The sequence below is a fragment of the Lepidochelys olivacea genome, assembly GCF_965140295.1.
Source record: "Lepidochelys olivacea isolate rLepOli2 genome assembly, chromosome: 7".
Classification (NCBI taxonomy): Eukaryota; Metazoa; Chordata; order Testudines; family Cheloniidae; genus Lepidochelys; species Lepidochelys olivacea.
Genome location: NC_140417.1, coordinates 16,751,327 through 16,770,668, shown reverse-complemented (window position 1 = coordinate 16,770,668; position 19,342 = coordinate 16,751,327).

Sequence of the window (19,342 nt, the reverse complement as noted above, 5' to 3'; positions counted from 1 at the left end):
AACAAACAAACAAACAAAAACCCCACTCCTCCCCCTCCAATTCCAGGATTTGTTCCTTCCTTTTTCATCCAAGTTCCAAGAGCTTGGGAATTTTCAAACCAGCTCTAAAAAAACCTCCCTTTTTTAGTATTTTAAATTTAACACAGTACTGTGCTGTATTTTTTTTGTTTTGTTTTGTTTTTTTTGTCTCTGCTGCTGCCTGATTGCGTACTTCCGGTTCCAAATAAAGTGTGTGGTTGACCGGTCAGTTCATAACTCTGGTGTTCATAACTCTGAGGTTCTACTGTAGTTTCAAATCATTTTCACTGTTAAAACCTTTCCTCTGAGATACATTTTTTAATTTCAGACTTTCATCAATTGTTTAAAGACCATCTGATGCCTTGTGAAAGACTTTGAAAACTATTCTGTTTAGAGACAGTTTTGCCTACATACCATGTTTTCTGTCTCTCTCTTCCCCTCGCAACACTTGCATGAAATCGGGATCTTTACTGCTTCACAGTTCATCTGCTCCTGCCACTTTGAATGAAGACTAAGTCATAATTCCCAATTTGTGATATCACATTTAATGGAAATGATTACGATATCATAAACAGAGTTAGGACTTCAGATGAGGGGAAAGCAGCAGGAGTAGCTTAGTCCAGTCACTGGAGTCTCTCTTTTAATGCAAATACCTATAGTATTAAAAATATGAAAGGGAAGAAACTGCCTTATACATAGTCAAATTCTGGATCAAAATCCATGTAGGAATACGTACAAAATTAATACACTAAATCAAGTAGTTAAACTCTGCAGAATCTGCTACACACTGTTGAAATGCAGTGCCTAAATTCTAGGTAGCTGATGAGCATTTGTAAATATAGAATTGCAGGCATTGCATGAGTTGCAACAAGGAATGCAGAAAAAGGAGGAAGGCGGCTATATGAGTATGGTGAACAACAAAACTTAAAACAAATGAAGAGGGCATAAGAACACCATCAACTCCTATTTAAATCAAGGTCACACTATGATTACATTACAATTATACTGTAATTACTATGGATATTTGCTCTTCAAAATGTAATTAACAAGGATTTTTATAAGCAGAAGGTTAACTGCATATCTGAGTTACTTATTCCCCCAGTTGCATTCTTTTAATACATAAATTGTTAGAATCTGGATATACAAACTGTTGAAAACTATTTCCATTGATAATTGAAATTCGAAAGAGCAAATTAAGAAAAATACTGCTTGAGAATTGATTAGAGTTTGATATAAGGAGATTTACCTTGTATCTTTTGACATGTGATGTAGTTTTATAAATGTTAAACAAATTGTCAACATTTTTAATCTCTACTGGCATTAAATAATGAATGTCTGACCCATTCTTTCCACAACTGTGAAAATTTAAGTCAATAAAAATAGAAAAAATGCTTAAATCCATAATTTGTGCAACTGCAAAAAAATGCTTCAAATAAACCATTGATTCTATCCATCAAAATTATACAAAAATATATAGAGAATTTTGCCAAGCCTGATTATATATTGGGGTGGATAGTAGAAACCTGCTAACCATGCCTCTATAGATTTATGCAAAAATATTTAATCTGAGCTCACCCAGAATACAGAAACTGATTATTCCCATTTCATGCACATGGGAATGCATGTATTTTTTGGATAATTCATACCTTTTCCTATTGAATAATAAGCAGAATTTGGCCTATGGGATGTAGCACAAGAGTGATCTTGCCAAAGTTGTCCTTGAGGTATCAGTAGCTTTTTGGTTTTCTAGTTTGTTGACCTGCAGCTTGGTCAGTTTCTTATATCATCAGATTAGTCATGGGTTGATGGGGAGTTGTTTGTATATAAAGCATTATAATTAACAATTGTACAATATCAGACTTTGGTATTTTTTAAATATTTGATGAGGTCTGTTAGAAGTAATAGGAAATTCAAATTAATCATAAATTAAAATCTGTAAAGTCAGTATTTTTCCTCCCCCTTGAATGAATAAAGCTGTACAATTAGCCCAATTTTATAAATGTTAACTGCTATATAGAAAGTGCTTTTTCTAATGGGGAATTTTGTCATGTAACTTAGTTTTGTACTGAGGTCATTGCAAAGTTATAGAATGTGTGAACTGGAAGAGAATGAACAGTGAAATGTTCAGATATTTATATATATTAAGCCTTTCCTTGTTACCATGACATCAAGGCTTCCAGACCTATTTTCTCAACGTACACGGTATCTTGATTTTTCATCTTCTTCACAGAATCACGTGATCGACAGATCCATTAACTATTAAATATATTGCACTGATTTCATATCAACCATAGTTACTGAATTATTTTCAATGTCAACACAACCTAGTATTTCAATATTCCAGCACTGCAGCACATCCATACAGCTAGTGTGCTTGATTCTTAACTGTTCAGTACAGTGTAGGTTTTTAATAAAAAAAAACCAGCATTCATTTAGAGGAAGTGAAAACTAAAATGTAATCTTAGAATGATTAGCACTATAAGGGATCTCTAGCGAGTGCGATAGTCCTCCCACTGGATGATTATTTTTATTTTATGTTCTAATAGCAGAACATTAAAAATATGCATCAGCACTAAAACTTCAGGACAAAACTCTACCTTTCTATTGACTTTTCCTTTTTTTATGGGGTGCGGGGAAGGGTGCAGAAGATAGTAATGAATAGGAAGCTGTATCCTATTTGAGATCATCTGTTTCAAGTTGATGCCAAAGGGCTCTTTTTCCTGGAATTTTTTCTATCTAAGAAGTTTGTGCAAACGGTGCGGCCTTTTATACAGTATAGTGGTGTATGTTCTAAGGAGGTGGAATTGACCAACTTTTCCCATGAAAGCAAACATACTATCTTCCTGAGAGTCTGACCTTGAGCCTCTATAAGCAATATAGATGAGCTTCAGGGATTCCTGGCTGCTGGCACAGTTTCTTCAGGCTGCTGGCAACTGGCTCAATTTAGAACAGCTTGAGGGAATTGGAAGATGCAGAATGAATCCAGGGTGAGGGGAGCACAAACAATGACAAAGAGACACTTCTACAAATAGGTATTGGTCTTGAATTGTGCTGTGAACTACTTCACTTTCACTTCCGCTTCCTTCTAGTCCCTCAAGTGAGTTGCCAAGATGGATTCCAGATTTTTCCCCACTGAAATAAAATGCCTCTCTTATAACCTATTTCTACAGTAAATAAAGTCAGAAGATGATTTATGTTTTCTTTTTCTGATTTTTTAACAGTCTTATTGTGATAAGCATACTGTTCCAGGCTTTCCAAGCTCAATACTTTCCCCCTTACCCTAATATCCGTCTGCTGAACAAAGTAATGAAAGTGCCCTTAATTAGAACTATTACAACAATTTACCAAGACCAATAGTTACACCAGGTATTATTACATAATTAAACTTTACTAGTCGTTTCTTCTAACTCCCATTTCAACAAAGATGAGATTCCAAATGGGACAATCATTTACGGTACATATAATATATATTGTTTGTTATATATAGCGTATACATGTTAAAAAGGGTTCAGCATTGATTTAACATATAAAATAGAACATTTGTGTCACTTGAGGGGGTGGAGTTACAAATGCATCTGTTTCCTTGCATATCAGAGTGAACCACAGGAAAATAAGCATTATTTGAAATAAAGTAGAAATGAATCACTCTGTAGGTTGAATTCCCACATGTTTTTCAATCAGAAGCAGCAAACAGCAGCAAGTGGTAACAAATATATTGTCATTGCAATCTCATATTTCCTAGCCAGTGTTCTGGAAGAATGGTCTCTTTTAGCTGTTAAAACACAGCCCCATTGTCCTAAAGATGTTAAAATATGCAAAACTAAGCCATGAATGCCTATATGAATGATTATTTTTATTTAATTTAGGCCTTAAAGAAGCCACATTGACACCTGTGAAAACTGAAGTTCTCCATTTAGGGAACAAATACAGTAGCAGAGAAAGTTTCTTTAGGTTAACATAATAATTTTACTCAAACAATCTAAAAGCTGAAACTTGCCTTCTAAAAGATTCCTTGAACAATCTAAAGCTGAACTTTGCCTTCCTTTATGAGTTCAATTCCCTCCCACATCCATCCTGTAAAAGCATCAAAAAGAGTGCATTTTCACTTCAAATTTTGTACGGGCGCTCTGTGATTAGGACTTCTTTTTTTGGCTCACTCTTTATGTGTTTCAGACACAATGTTATTCTAAGATAGGACAGAGAATCCACCTGAACCCATGGAAAGTTGTTTCCGTGGTTATTCTCACCATTAAAAATGTATGCTTTATTTCCAGCCTGAATTTCTCTAGTTTCAACTGCTAGCAATTGGATAGTTATATCCTTCTTTGCTAGACTGAATTAAATATTTTCCCCCTACATATGTACTTACAGAGTGTAATCAAGTCACCCCTTAACCATCTCTTTGTTAAACTAAATAGATTGAGCTCTTTGAGTTTACCACTATCAACATGTTTTCTAATCCTTTAATTATTCTCAAGACTCTTCACTGAACCCTCTCCAATTTATCAATATCCCTCTTGAACTGTGGGCACCAAAACTCGACAGGGTTTCAGCAGTGGTCATACCAGTGCCAAATATAGAGGTAGAATAACCTCTCTAATCCTACTCAAGATTCCCTTGTTTATCCATCCCATGATTTCATTAGCTTTTTTTTGGCCACAGCATCAAACTGGGAGCTCATGTGCAAAACTTTCACTGGGACCAGCCAACAGAAAGGGTTTGATATGACATGTTCTTTACCCTCAAGACCCCCATCATTGTTTCCCCTTCACATCTTTTTGCATAGAAGAGGATACTCTGACCTTTCAACTTACCTGAAATAGGATCTTTATATTGCCAGGATTTGACTAAACAACATTAGAATAAGCCCAGATTTAAGCAGTTTTAAATACATTTCTTATATGTAAAGGGATTTCTTTAAAACACTAGATATATTGCATGGTTAAGCCAGATTTTCTTATGACCCTCTCCAGCCTTCATCTATATTTTTGTCTGTTCATTGTTCCCAAGGAGAAAGGAAATAAAAATAAAGTGATGTGTATATAGAACAAACCTGGAAGCATTTTTCATGCACGGTATATGGCAAAATAGTACACAGCTGAGAGAATATAAAACTTTCCCATTAAATCAAAAGGCTCACTATTCAAAACCAACAATGCAGATTCAGCAGCAGAAACCCTGAGAGAATCTATATAAAATTAAAATGGCCAGAAGTACAGCTTGAATAGTCATATTCCCTGCAGAGAACCCTACTAACTTGAAAAGGAAGAACATTATTCTTACTTTTAGATGTTTAGACAGCAGAGATACTGAATTACCCTTTAGAAGTGATCTATGCAGGGCCACGGATGAGGCCTGTTGGTGCATAAGTTTGCAAGAAGATGTCAATATTTCACCTGTTCTGTGACTAAATAGAGGAACTTGGCATCGAGTGCTGCCATGGGTCTTCTATAGTCAGACATTTAAAATGTGGCAAAATTCAGTCTCCATTTGGAGACAAAGTACCATGTAACTATTAAGGGCTGCTGCCTTGACTCATGAGTAGCCCCTTTGATTTCCAATGGAAGTCATTAATGGAGTAAAGAAATACTCAGGATAAGTGGCAGAATCTGAACCTGCATTATTAGAGCACAACCACGACCTTTTTTTTGTGATTTAAAAATTGCTTTTATTGAAAGTATGAAATCCCATTAGCTTGTGACTGAAAGAAACATCAATTCAAGGTATGGAGCAAACTAATGAGTACTATTATACTGTAGATTTACACAACATCACCACTCATATTTGCAGCCTTCATATAATAGTCTGACCTTCTGTATATTATAGACCACCCACACCATCCAGCATCTGCACACTAAACCCAGCCACTAAAATTAGACTAAAGTAATATAGTCCACAGGAGACTAGGCTATTATATGTCGGTACCAAATTATACTGCATGTAGTTCACTCATGTAACTATAATGTGGGTGACTTGTAAATCTGTGTGTAGCCCCTTCTGAGGTGTGACTCAAGCCTCCTCCCTTCTCTCTCCATGGTGCTGGCTATCACCAATATTTGGAGTGGCTTCTCCCCTCTACTGGCTTGGATTTGGTCCTAGGTTCTTTTTCTTGGACCTGGTGCCTCCACCCAAGGTGACTCCTCACTGTGCCATGCAGAGTGGTGCTGTCCTTTGAGAAAAATCCATACAACTAGCTGGCAAGGAGTATAAACCTCATTATACAGAAGGACCACAAAGTACATAACAAACCCTAGCAAATGAATGACACACCCAAAAAAACAGTGTAACAAAGCGACAGGATCTCGAGAAGGAAAGGATTAAGGTTAACTAATAAACATTAAATAAACCAATTCCCTGCCTCCCAAAAGGCACAAACTCCTCCAACCCCCAGCAACCTGCCTGGCCCCTTTCCTGAAGGAGATGATAGGCTGAGGTGCTGTCTGCAGAGACAGAGTGTTGTAGCACAGTGGGGATGGTCAGCTTAAATAAGTCACTTTACTTTATTCTACACCCGTGGGTAAAGCAGGGTTCTCTCCTGACCCCTACCAGTCTTGCTGGCTCCCTGGTCTGGAATCCTCCTGTTGTCTTGGTGATCAGCAGGTTACCTCAAGTGCCTATATACAAATGCACGAAGCCTGGGAAACAAGCAGGGAGAACGGGAAGTCCTGGCACAGTCAAGGAATTATGATGTGATTGGAATAACAGAGACTTGGTGGGATAACTCACATGACTGGAGTACTGTCATGAATAGATATAAGCTGTTCAGGAAGGACAGGAAGGGCAGAAAAGGTGGGGGAGTTGCACTGTATGTAAGAGAGCAGTATGACTGCTCAGAGCTCAAGTATGAAACTGCAGAAAAACCTGAGAGTCTCTGGATTAAGTTTAGAAGTGTGAGCAACAAGGGTGATGTTGTGGTGGGAGTCTGCTATAGACCACCGGACCAGAGGGATGAGGTGGACGAGGCTTTCTTCCGGCAACTCACGGAAGTTACCAGATCGCAGGCCCTGGTTCTCATGGGAGACTTCAATCACCCTGATATCTGCTGGGAGAGCAATACAGCAGTGCACAGACAATCCAGGAAGTTTTTGGAAAATGTAGGGGACAATTTCCTGGTTCAAGTGCTGGAGGAACCAACTGGGGCAGAGCGCTTCTTGACCTGCTGCTCACAAACCAGGAAGAATTAGTAGGGGAAGCTAAAGTGGATGGGAATCTGGGAGGCAGTGACCATGAAATGGTCGAGTTCAGGATCCTAACACAAGGAAGAAAGGAGAGCAGCAGAATACAGACCCTGGACTTCAGAAAAGCAGTCTTTGAATCCCTCAGGGAACTGATGGGCAAGATCCCCTGGGAGAATAACATGAGGGGGAAAGGAGTCCAGGAGAGCTGGCTGTATTTTAAAGAATCCTTATTGAGGTTACAGGGACAAACCATCCCGATGTGTAGAAAGAATAGTAAATATGGCAGTTGACCAGCTTGGCTTAACAGTGAAATCCTTGCTGCTCTTAAATACAAAAAAGAAGCTTACAAGAAGTGGAAGATTGGACAAATGACCAGGGATGAATATAAAGATATTACTCAGGCTTGCAGGAGTGAAATCAGGAAGGCCAAATCACACCTGGAGTTACAGCTAGCAAGAGATGTTAAGCGTAACAAGAAGGGTTTCTTCAGGTATGTTAGCAACAAGAAGAAAGTCAAGGAAAGTGTGGGCCCCTTACTGAATGAGGGAGGCAACTTAGTGACAGAGGATGTGGAAAAAGCTAATGTACTCAATGCTTTTTTTGCCTCGGTCTTCAAGAACAAGGTCAGCTCCCAGACTACTGCACTGGGCAGCACAGCATGGGGAGAAGGTGACCAGCCCTCTGTGGAGAAAGAAGTGGTTTGGGACTATTTAGAAAAGCTGGACGAGCACAAGTCCATGGGGCCAGTTGCGTTGCATCCGAGAGTGCTAAAGGAGTTGGCGGATGTGATTGCAGAGCCATTGGCCATTATCTTTGAAAACTCATGGCGATCGGGGGAAGTCCCAGATGACTGGAAAAAGGCTAATGTAGTGCCCATCTTTAAAATAGGGAAGAAGAAGGATCCTGGGAACTACAGGCCAGTCAGCCTCACCTCAGTCCCTGGAAAAATCATGGAGCAGGTCCTCAAGGAATCAATTCTGAAGCACTCTGAAGGAGAGGAAAGTGATCAGGAACAGTCAGTATGGATTCACCAAGGGCAAGTCATGCCTGACTAATCTAATTGCCTTCTATGACGAGATAACTGGCTCTGTGGATGAGGGGAAAGCAGTGGACGTGTTGTTCCTTGACTTTAGCAAAGCTTTTGACACTGTCTCCCACAGTATTCTTGCCAGCAAGTTAAAGAAGTATGGGCTGGATGAATGGACTATAAGGTGGATAGAAAGTTGGCTAGATCTTCGGGCTCAGTGGGTAGTGATCAATGGCTCCATGTCTAGTTGGCAGCCGGTATCAAGTGGAGTGCTCCAGGGGTCGGTCCTGGGGCCGGTTTTGTTCAATATCTTCATAAACGATCTGGAGGATGGTGTCGATTGCACCCTCAGCAAATTTGCGGATGATACTAAACTGGGAGGAGTGGTAGATACGCTGGAGGGTAGGGATAGGATACAGAGGGACCTAGACAAATTGGAGGATTGGGCCAAAAGAAATCTGATGAGGTTCAACAAGGACAAGTGCAGAGTCCTGCACATAGGACAGAAGAATCCAATGCACCGCTACAGACTAGGGACCGAATGGCTAGGCAGCAGTTCTGCAGAAAAGGATCTAGGGGTTACAGTGGACAAGAAGTTGGATATGAGTCAACAGTGTGCCCTTGTTGCCAAGAAGGCCAATGGCATTTTGGGATGTATAAGTAGGGGCATTGCCAGCAGATCGAGGGACGTGATCATTCCCCTCTATTCGACATTGGTGAGGCCTCATCTGGAGTACTGTGTCCAGTTTTGGGCCCTACACTACAAGAAGGATGTGGATAAATTGGAAAGAGTCCAGCAGAGGGCAAGAAAAATTATTAGGGGACTGGAACACATGACTTATGCGGAGAGGCTGAGGGAACTGGGGATGCTTAGTCTTCAGAAGAGAAGAATGAGGGGGGATTTGATAGCTGCTTTCAACTACCTGAAAGGGGGTTCCAAAGAGGATGGCTCTAGACTGTTCTCAGTGGTAGCAGATGACAGAACGAGGAGTAATGGTCTCAAGTTGCAGTGGGGGAGGTTTAGATTGGATATTAGGAAAAACTTTTTCACTAAGAGGGTGGTGAAACACTGGAATGCGTTACCTAGGGAGGTGGTAGAATCTCCTTCCTTAGAGGTTTTTAAGGTCAGGCTTGACAAAGCCCTGGCTGGGATGATTTAGTTAGGGATCGGTCCTGCTTTAAGCAGGGGGTTGGACTAGATGACCTCCTGAAGTCCCTTCCAACCCTGATATTCTATGATTCTGACACTTTTTAGCTGAGGCAGGGTCAACTCTCTCTCTCTCCAGGATGCTGGTCACTGCAATGCTGGAACTTCCTGATACATGCAACTAGAGTCCCTCAGCAGTGCAAAAATTAACTTTTGGTTGGGGAGTGGGAATTTCGCAGTGGCTCTGATCTTGCCATTGATCGATCAGCTTCTAAACCAAAAAAAAAACCCCTCAAACTAATCATAGAATATCAGAGTTGGAAGGGACCTCAGGTGGTCATCTAGTCCAAACCCCTACTCAAAGCAGGACCAATCCCCAATTTTTGCCCCAGATCCCTAAATGGCCCCCTCAAGGATTGAGCTTACAACCCTGGGTTTAGCAGGCCAATGCTCAAACCACTGAGCTATCCCTCCCCTTGAAGGAGGGATCTCTTTCTCATTTGCATAGAGGCAGGCTGTCTGCTCCCTGGGGGCTCTGTAGCCCTGGCTAGCTCTTTCAGTCCCCACCCCTGACTCCAAGGATACTGGGAAATGAAGGTCACCATCTTGGTTGTAATAATTTTGGTAGGGCCCTCTAGAGGATCAGTCCCGCACTCCAGGAGCTGGCAAACTCCAAGTGGAGGTAACACGCCACTGCATACAAACACAATCAATATAGCTCAGGTGCTTTCCATGGCCAATACGGTGTAAGTAGTTGATGACACAATATATAGTATTTCTAACAATCTTAGACTCGGTCAGTACAGTATTCAGTCAGGCCTCAGTCCTGCAAGGTGCTGCAATCTGTGGAAGTTGCCCTTGCAGAGCTGAGCCCTAAATAAATAGTATGGCATACAGAATTTTTGGGAACTCAGAGACCAAGGATACTACGCTTTCCTTGGATACGACACATCTCTGCAAGTGTCGCTGAATTTAAAGGGTGCTGTTTACACGTGTCTGAGGGCAGGAGTAGGCCCTTAACCATGTACCATACAAATGTAAACTACAGCTTAAGAAACCGCTATAAGATCACCCTCAATTATTTTATTTCATCTGCCATTCAGGGAACAGCCATCCTGGAGTAATGCACTGTTCTCTGCATAGGTTTTTGTCTGGGTATACAAACAAGAAAATAACAATCAGCCACATTGCTGTCCACTTATATATAGATGACCAAATACAAAACTGGCACTATCAGAATCCAACATTCACATAACTGTGGGTAAAAAACAAGAACAAAAAAAAGGAGGGTGGAGAGGAAAAAGGGGAATCCCTGTAATTTTCAGAATGAAGAGATTCCTGCTTGAATGAAATAAAGAATAAACCTGTTCTCTAAGGTAAATTTCACTCTAACAAGAGAGCGCCCATCCCACTCTATGATGTGGGAGAGGGAATAAAAATCATGATCACAAATTGGCAGATGTGCAATACACAAATGTGGGGTTATAGGGAAAGTACAAATTGTCCCCACTCTCAGTTTAAGTGGAAGTGAGAATACAACCTGTGTGTATTACCAAGAACCATGGTGGCCATTCCTGGTACTGTCTCTCACCAATGGAGCTGGAGGAGGCAGGGAGCTGTGGGCTGGCAGGAGTCAAAGCTGATCTGGATTGACCAGATCTCCAGAAGATTCCTGAAGAAAAATCCTCATCCCCACTGCAGTCAGTGGGAGTTTGGCTCCATTGTAATCAATGGCATATGTTTCACCCTTGGTGATCACCAGGCTTGATATAATCCATTCTTGGTGGGAAAACTCCACCCTCTCAGTAGAAAAACAGGGGAGAGATTTCTATGAGTGCTGTTGGTCCCTTACTGAAATGTAGTGGATTTTTTTGGTTGGCCATCTCACAATTCCAACTGAGGAGAAGGGCCGAGGAAGATTCAGGATCCTGGGGCTGACAGGTTCCCAGGGAAATTGGAAGAGCTCTACCCCCAGGACCAGCCCTGCAAGTCAGCTGGATTGACAGGGCATGCAGGCCAGGGTCCATCCCCTGTGTGAGCTGGGGCCATGTGCTTACAGTAAGGCACAAAAGAGAGAGTGCAGCAGCCCAGAATTGGAGAAGCGTCAGAGCAATATTGGTGAGGTGAGTCTCCCGCGCTTGCAGCAGGGTCATTTGTGTGGTCTAGGAAGAGACAGGCCCCTTTTCCAAAGCAGGTAGAGCATGATTAGTGCCAGATCCAGAGGGGGATGTGGCCTGACAGAAGGGCCAGAACCAAAGGTAGAGAATGGGTTCTGTCACATAGAGTCCAAATCCATCCTGGGTGAAAGCCACATCAGCAGCATCCAGATCCAGGAAGATGACACCGGGCTCATAAATTTGTTGTAACTGTAAAGTCTATTACACTTTAGAGACTACTGCATTGAACCTTACCCAAGCCATTTCCCTATAGTGCTTATGCTGTGACCTGCTCTTTAATCCCCAAAGAACCTGTTTTGTGTAACTCAGTTGTATATGTGTTTAAGTGAATTGCAGTGATCATGGGTTAAAAGGGTAACAAGTGAGTTAGGAGTATCCTGCAGCAGGGTCACCCTTGTCCCCGCCCAGAGCTGTCCACGGAGATACTGAGGTAAATACCCAGTAACACCTGGCCTCAGTCCTCCCTGTGTGATTTGAGGTCTGTTCACACAGGGCCAGGAGAGGAAGTAAAGGTAGGTAGGAGCCAGAGTGAAGTGACTTGGGTTGGGGACCAGATCCTTTTGTCACTTGGTTCCACTGGGGTACTGTGTACATAGAGAAATTGCCCCGCTACGGTGGGACAAATTCCCTGTTTACACACTGCTGTGGGGGAGTCCTTGCAGAGAATTCAGCCCACCCAGCGCCTACCCATGTTTGTTTATGTGCGGTGGCTTGATACTGCATGCTTTAATTGAATGGTCTACAGTTTCCCTTTCGGTGAGAAGACAAGTACAGAGCATAAGACAAGCAAAAATGAACTAACATCTTGTATCCTTTTAAAAAATAATAATATTTTTTATAATGTTTGCTCCTAAATCCATGAAATCTTTAAGCAGATTTACTATACAATGTGTACATGTATCTAATTTAAAAAAAACTCCTCATAATCAGTTGCGGATTATCTGATACCAGTTTAGCCCTCTTTTTCTCCGGATATTTTTGTGAACAGTGTTATTAAAAGAAAATCAAATTAAGGTTGATAAATAAATGCGTAATGTATCAGAGCATAAAACAGACAAGTGCACAGAGTATATAGCTGTAGGAAAAAGTCACAAAATATGGTAAGAAAGCGCTTCAAAGAATATCTTGTATTTCAAACACGTTTATCTTTTATTCTTCCTTTTTATTTTTTTTTATGTGAGACCAGTCTTAAAGCCAGAAGATAAACAACAAATGTCTGTCTACCTTTTTCAAATATGACGCAAGTACCTCAGCCTCCCTCAATCTGTAAACAATTGAATTACTTTCCTTAGGAGTGTCTCTTCTCAGAAGACAGTATGGCTTAGAGAAAGAGAGTGAAGAAAAAAACAAAAGCTAAACAATCATTTTTAATTTCCCTGGGAATATTACAATTTTTTCCTCCTCCTGTATGTAAATTGGCTGTCAAAATAGTTGTAGCCCACTTTGCAAAGAATGTTCACCCATCGGTTCTAGATATTTTTAACCAGACACCACAATAAAATGAAGGGGTTTCAAAACAAACAAACAAAATAAAACTCTGGCTGCTTGTAATCACCACCATTGGTCAATGCTTTGCTGTTTGTAAAAATGAAACCACGATTGTGATCTCAGTGATATCACATACATATCAAATGAAGTTGGTGGTTTGACACCAACTACTCAATAATAAATGCAACATTTCTATAGTGCCTTATGAATGGCTTCTGTGCTGGTTCAGGGAATTGATGTAAGATGTTGCCACTCACATCATATATGTGATACGTATGGTGAGGCTTTGCAAGGAACATAGGAGGAGGAAAAAGAGGTCAGTCGTGCAGATCAGTCAAACCCAGCACAGAAGCCAGGTGCACTGATTTCTGATGCAGACGAATATTTTGAGTGTGATAATTACTTAGGCTGTGACAATAAGCAGTAGGCCTTTCTCAAGGGTTCCGGCTCCTTTTCTTAGATTTGGGTCCCACATAAAACAGATCCTTTTCACCCACCCTAGAAATACAGCCATAGTCACAATGGTATAAACATGACATTCACCAGTACACAGGCAATCCTGCAAAATAGCTTAGACTAAGTTAGATAAAATATTTCCCATTACCCAAGTAGGAATTTGTCAGCAGTCTAGGACTAACACCTCTGCACTTGCAAAAATAGGGCTGTTAGATTCTACATTTGCATAAATGGTTGGGACCTCAGTTTTATGACTCATGGGTGGCAGCGGCTAAAGTGACAAAGTGTTGAATTTCTTTTATGCTTAGTGTCACAGTGCATCACTCAGAGAGTGGGCAAATGCCTTCTCTAAAATGCTTGCAGCTGTATTTACTTGTCACACGAGAGAAAAACATGCACCCAACACATTTTAAAATAAAACTGTATGTAAATTTTAGTGCTCAAAAACAGTATTAGATGATAGCATGCAAGAATGAACAAGTATAATACAGACAGCGGAAATGCAAGCATTCTTATTTTGCCTTAAGAACATACCTAATCCCTGAGCTATTGAAACCATATTTATGGGTTCATTTCCCTTGACTGTTCAAAACCTGGACTTTCCACTTTGAGCAACGGTAATGACAACTGTGTTGGTATAAAATTGGATTGACGTTACCAGCCCACGTTGACTCAAATCAGGACGACAAAGAATTCACATCCAGTCTAAACTTCAGCATCATCATTTCAACTAGAGGTGGTCAAAAATTAGGAAAAGCTATTTTGTGAAAAGTTTCAAAATTTTGAAGTTGTTTCCATTTCATGGGGTTCAAAATTGACTCATTTCCCCTTTTTGCTCCACCCGTTTTTTGGCTAAGTTTTCCCACAATATTTTTAAATCAAAATAATGTTTGCAATTGCTTTTGAAAAATCTTATTTACTGAAAATCCAGTTTCCAGTAAGAAAATGTGAGTTTTGGTAACCAAAATATTTCAATAATGATTTCCATAAAATGGTTTAAAAGCTGTGGAAATTTGGCAAAAAAATGGAAAATTTGATTCTACTGACAGTTTTGCACAGAAAGTTTTTATTTTTGAAAAATACCATTTTCCACTAATACAATTTTGTGAAAATACAAATTAAACACACTGAAATTTCAGCTATTTCATTTGTTTCATATCTGTTTCAAATACATGCTGGTAGAAGCTGGTACACTGAAAATAATGCATCAGCATTTATAGAACCCAAAAGGCAACATATATCATTGAAGATAAAACCTCCATTTTTAAAGCCCACTTTATCTTTTTTTAAAGCTCATTTGTAAGTAGGAAGAAGAGTAAATGTCCATGTTGTGTCAAAAAACATGAAAAACCATGAACCAGGACAAAGTGATGTCAGTAAGACCAACATGAGCTGTTAAACTATCTACAATGTCACCCAAGGTTTCAAAGTCACCCAAGGTTTCAAAAATGGCAGATGAACAAAAACTGCTGAGGACAGATTAAATAGCAAGTCAAGAACTGGGACGGAGGGGAGGTAGAGAAAGAAAAAATCAGTGCATTGAAAATCTTATGGTAAGAGGTTCTAATACACAGGCAGCAGAGGCAGTCAAAACTAAGGAAGTCTCCTCTGAAATTAAAGCATAAAGGCAAAGTTAACAAACATAGCCGTATTGTTTGGTAAAGACTGTTTCAGCATAGGAAAATAAAAGAAGACAAACCTGATTCTGATATCACTTACATTGCTCGTAATAGAATTACCATCACAAATTTAAATGGAGTCATGCATAGTTTCCTTCAGCATAAAGGAGATATAAAAAAAAAATCAAGCCTTTAGAAGTACACTATATGTGGAAGTTTGCAGCCACTGCCACAAAATTCCTAAAAACAGAAGTTTTGCTGCTAACATACAATTCAACTTTTTCCAATATTGTGGAATATTAACATGGAAAAGGTGGACTTTTTATTGACCTCAAAGAAAAAAAATCTTGACAGTTGATCACAGTAGATGAAGAACAAGCAGTTCTAGTTTGTGTAGTTATTAAGAAAACTACTTTTTCCCTCTTTTTGTCCCTTGCTTCAAGCAATGGTTCAGCACAATTTAACAGTTTCCAATTCAGTGAGTGAAAAAGTTCAAGATTCTTTACTTTTCTGGGGCAAGAAGGGCAAACTCCAAAACAGAAACACTCCTGCCTTCAACAGATCATGATATTTATTTGATACATGAGCTCAAATTCTGTGTTTGTTTAAATCTAAAAAGCATCACCAGGACATAGAGCGGCAGCCCCTGGCCTAATCATAAAATTTAAAATACAACTATTAGAAATTATGAAGCTTTTGTCAGAGCAAAATATGTCTAATCGCAAAGCATGGGGCCAGATACCCAGATCTGGATGAGCTTCCCCAATCTCAGGACCTGCCGGAGGGGAGGAAAGATAATGCTAAGCCACCTTTCTGTCACATGATCCTTAGCCTGAAAGGAGAATAAAGCAGCTCCCAGTGTAACTTCCAACAACCTAAGAGCCAATCCCAATAACGGCAGCTATAGTTTTCCCCTGGTGACCCCCCGTAGACCTTGTTGTGCACGGGCATTGTGCCTTCCTGTTCCCATTCCACCTATGAACATCACATAATCTCAGGCACATATGTGGGGTAAGGCGAAAGTGGGTGGTAGAAAGCTTGCTATGCCAGCTTCCCACCACCTGGAGATTCCACCTTCATCAGGGGAATCCATGGTGAAGTAGCTTTCTATTACCTATTGGCTAATGAAGCCATAGGCCAGGATTGGGTCCAGGATTCTATTACTAGCCCATGGCTCAAAGATTTTCTTTATTTTAGGATTCATTTATAATACTGATTAAGTCAAACTGATAAAGAAGAGTCTTCCACTCAAAATAGCATATTTTCTTTGAAAGCTGCATTTTCACAGGGATTAAACATGCCTGTGACAGGGTGCTGGGCAAGAACTGCTGACTCAGCCTTCTGTCATGCCAGCTCCCATTAAGAGAAGTAAATTATAGCTGGCTGTAGAAAACCTGCACCTAACTGGGGAATGGGAGACAGCTGCCTGCCCAATTAGCCTGGGGCTATGTAAAAGGCTGGGAGGAAGGACTCCAGGGGGAGAGGGAGCAGAAGCAGAAACAGAGCAATAGCTCTAGCTCTCCTGGGTGCAGACACCAGAACTCAAGCTGTGTATGGGGAAAGGTGGTGGGAGCACCACCTGTAAATAGATGGAACCACCTGTAAATAAATGGAACCACCTGTAAATAGATGGCACTGAGGGTCTCCGAGTGACTGTCAGCACAGCAGGGGCAGGAGCCAAGAGGGCCCTGCTGTGCCCTGCTACAATGCCCAATAAAATACCCGGTCAGAAAACAGAGGGAAATTCCTGTCCCTGCCCCTATGGAGTTCCCTGAGTGAACAAGTGCCCAGGACTAAATTATCTCATATAGTAATAAGTCACAAGGGACCCAAGGGGGCTTGACATCAGTCGTCTTTGGGTCATGCCCTTGGAGAGTCGCAAGTACTCTACTCATGTAAATATATTTATCATTATAACGGTATTCAAGTTTATGATTTTGCCATAACTGACCATTGCTCTCACCTCAGGTTTCTACTGCAATCTCTTTTAGACTTACAGATTAGAAAACATTAGACTGGTACACCAGCCTAATATGATGTACTGAAGGCAAGAGTGCTTGCATTGTGGCGTTTTCTCTTCTCACCTTCGAAAAATAAAGAACCTTGAATTTTTTCATTGACTGGAATTGAAAACTATTAAGTGGTGCTGAGCCATTGCTTGAAGCAACAGATGGGGGGAGGGCTACGAGGGCAGGGGATGACTACACAAACTAGCAGTGTCAAGTTTTACAGCTGCTTTCAGCTGATAGCATGTATCAAGAGTTTTTCTATCTTATTAGATAATTTTATTTAAAGGAACATTTTCTCTCAACACTAAAATATTTTAAAAGTTGCATGGTATTTTAATTGGCATTTAACTCTCATTTCACTAAATAGCTTTAATTTTACATTTAAAAAGTGTTTTATTTAAAAGAATAGTTTAAAAGTGTGTTTGTGGAGGGAAGATGGGGGGGGGGGGTAATGTTAGGGGTGTACATGGACTGTGTCCTTCCACTAGTTAAAGTAGTTACCAATAGAATGATAAGAGAAGGAAAAATGTTATAAATACATTTTCTCTATTATTGTGAATGTTTTCTCTCTCAAAGATATCTGGACAATTTTCAGATAATTTGCATTTATTTTTATCAATGGTACCAGAACAGTTTACAAAGGGAGGATAGCTATTATACACATTTCACAGATGTGGAAATTTAGGCACAGAGCGGTTAAGAAACTTGCTCAGGTCATACAGAGAGCCTGGAGCAGAATTAAGCTGGCACTCGAGTCTCCAGATTTCTATTTGTTTATTGCCTTTATTTAGACTCCCATGCCTTCAATTCCAACTCTTTAAAAGCCCAGCTGCCCTTTCAGCAACAGCTAGTGGTCCGATGGTCACTTTCAGCTCATGTTTATTACAAAAGTGATGGCCCTGATTCTGCAATGGGATCCCCACATCTGCAGTTAATGTCAATAGGATTCTGGGTATAAGAATCTGCCCATAGGGTCTGAATGAAGGATGGAGAATAAATAAATAAAAATAAACAGGCTCAGACCGGAGCTCATGCTCTGAAGCCAACCCTTTACTTTGGCAGTAGAGCCCAAGCCCCAGTCTGAGCCGCAACTCCTGGCATTGGCCACTGTCAGGCTATTGGGCTAAATGGACCTTTGATCTGACCCTGTATGGCCGTTCTTATGTTCGAAACTGTCTATCCAGCTTTTTTTTGTTGTTGCTTTTTGTTTTTTAAAGAGCCCTAGCATGAGTCCCAACTAGCCGAAGTCCGTCAACCGAGGCTGGGAGACTCGCTCCCCTTTGCTCTGAAATGATGTGTAGAAGTATTCTTTGATGCTAGTGTGGATGACTTGGGTTAATGTAAATTGAAAAGCTTTTTTTTTTTCAAAAAAATCTTATGATTTTGCATAACACCAGTAGAATGTTTTTTGTGGGTTTCTGTTTACTATTTTCAGTTTTGCTTCCTCCATTTGGCAACTTTCTCAGTATTGTTTATGTTTTTTGTGGGTAATTTTTTTTGTAGAAGTTCTGTTATCTCACTAAAGAATAGTTTGGGCTTTAGGAGACTACAAAAGCTTGGCAGGTTTTCCAGGAGTGTGTGACTTATGCTTGTTGTTTGTATTTTTAAAATTAAATACATTGTTACAGGAGAGGTTAGGTATGATCTACTATATTCATATGAAAGGGGTGTTAACTTTGCACACAATATGATAGCTCTAAAACAAGATTAGCGGTCATTCTCAGGAAGGCAAGAATGCCTGATCCAGTTTTAGACATATTTTCCTTTTCCTGGCGCCTTGCCTAGCTGTGTAACTATGAGTCAGCTTGAAATAATTTGGAGATCTGTGTATAGGCTATACAGCATAACTGAAGGGGATTCTTCCTGATCCCTTGAAGTCACATATTGGGGAAGGTGATATCTGACCCAACAGCCATTTTGCAGGCTCAAGTAGAGAGGAAGTGTCTGTAGACATGGAACCAATAAGAGGAGATCAGTACAGCATGCTAAAGATTCTAATGTAACCTGTGCAGTGTACCAAGAAGAGAGAGAGAGAGTCAAAAGAGGAAAACGGAAAGTATAAAGTCTTTCTGGAAATTGTTCTTGTATGGTTCGAACACAGGTTGTGTATGCTGTGAATGCATAATCTCATTCTCACCTATGTCTTCCCTCCATGTGTCTTTCTATCATTTGTAACTCACTCACACCCTCTTATACTAGATTGTAAACTTCAGGGCAGACAGC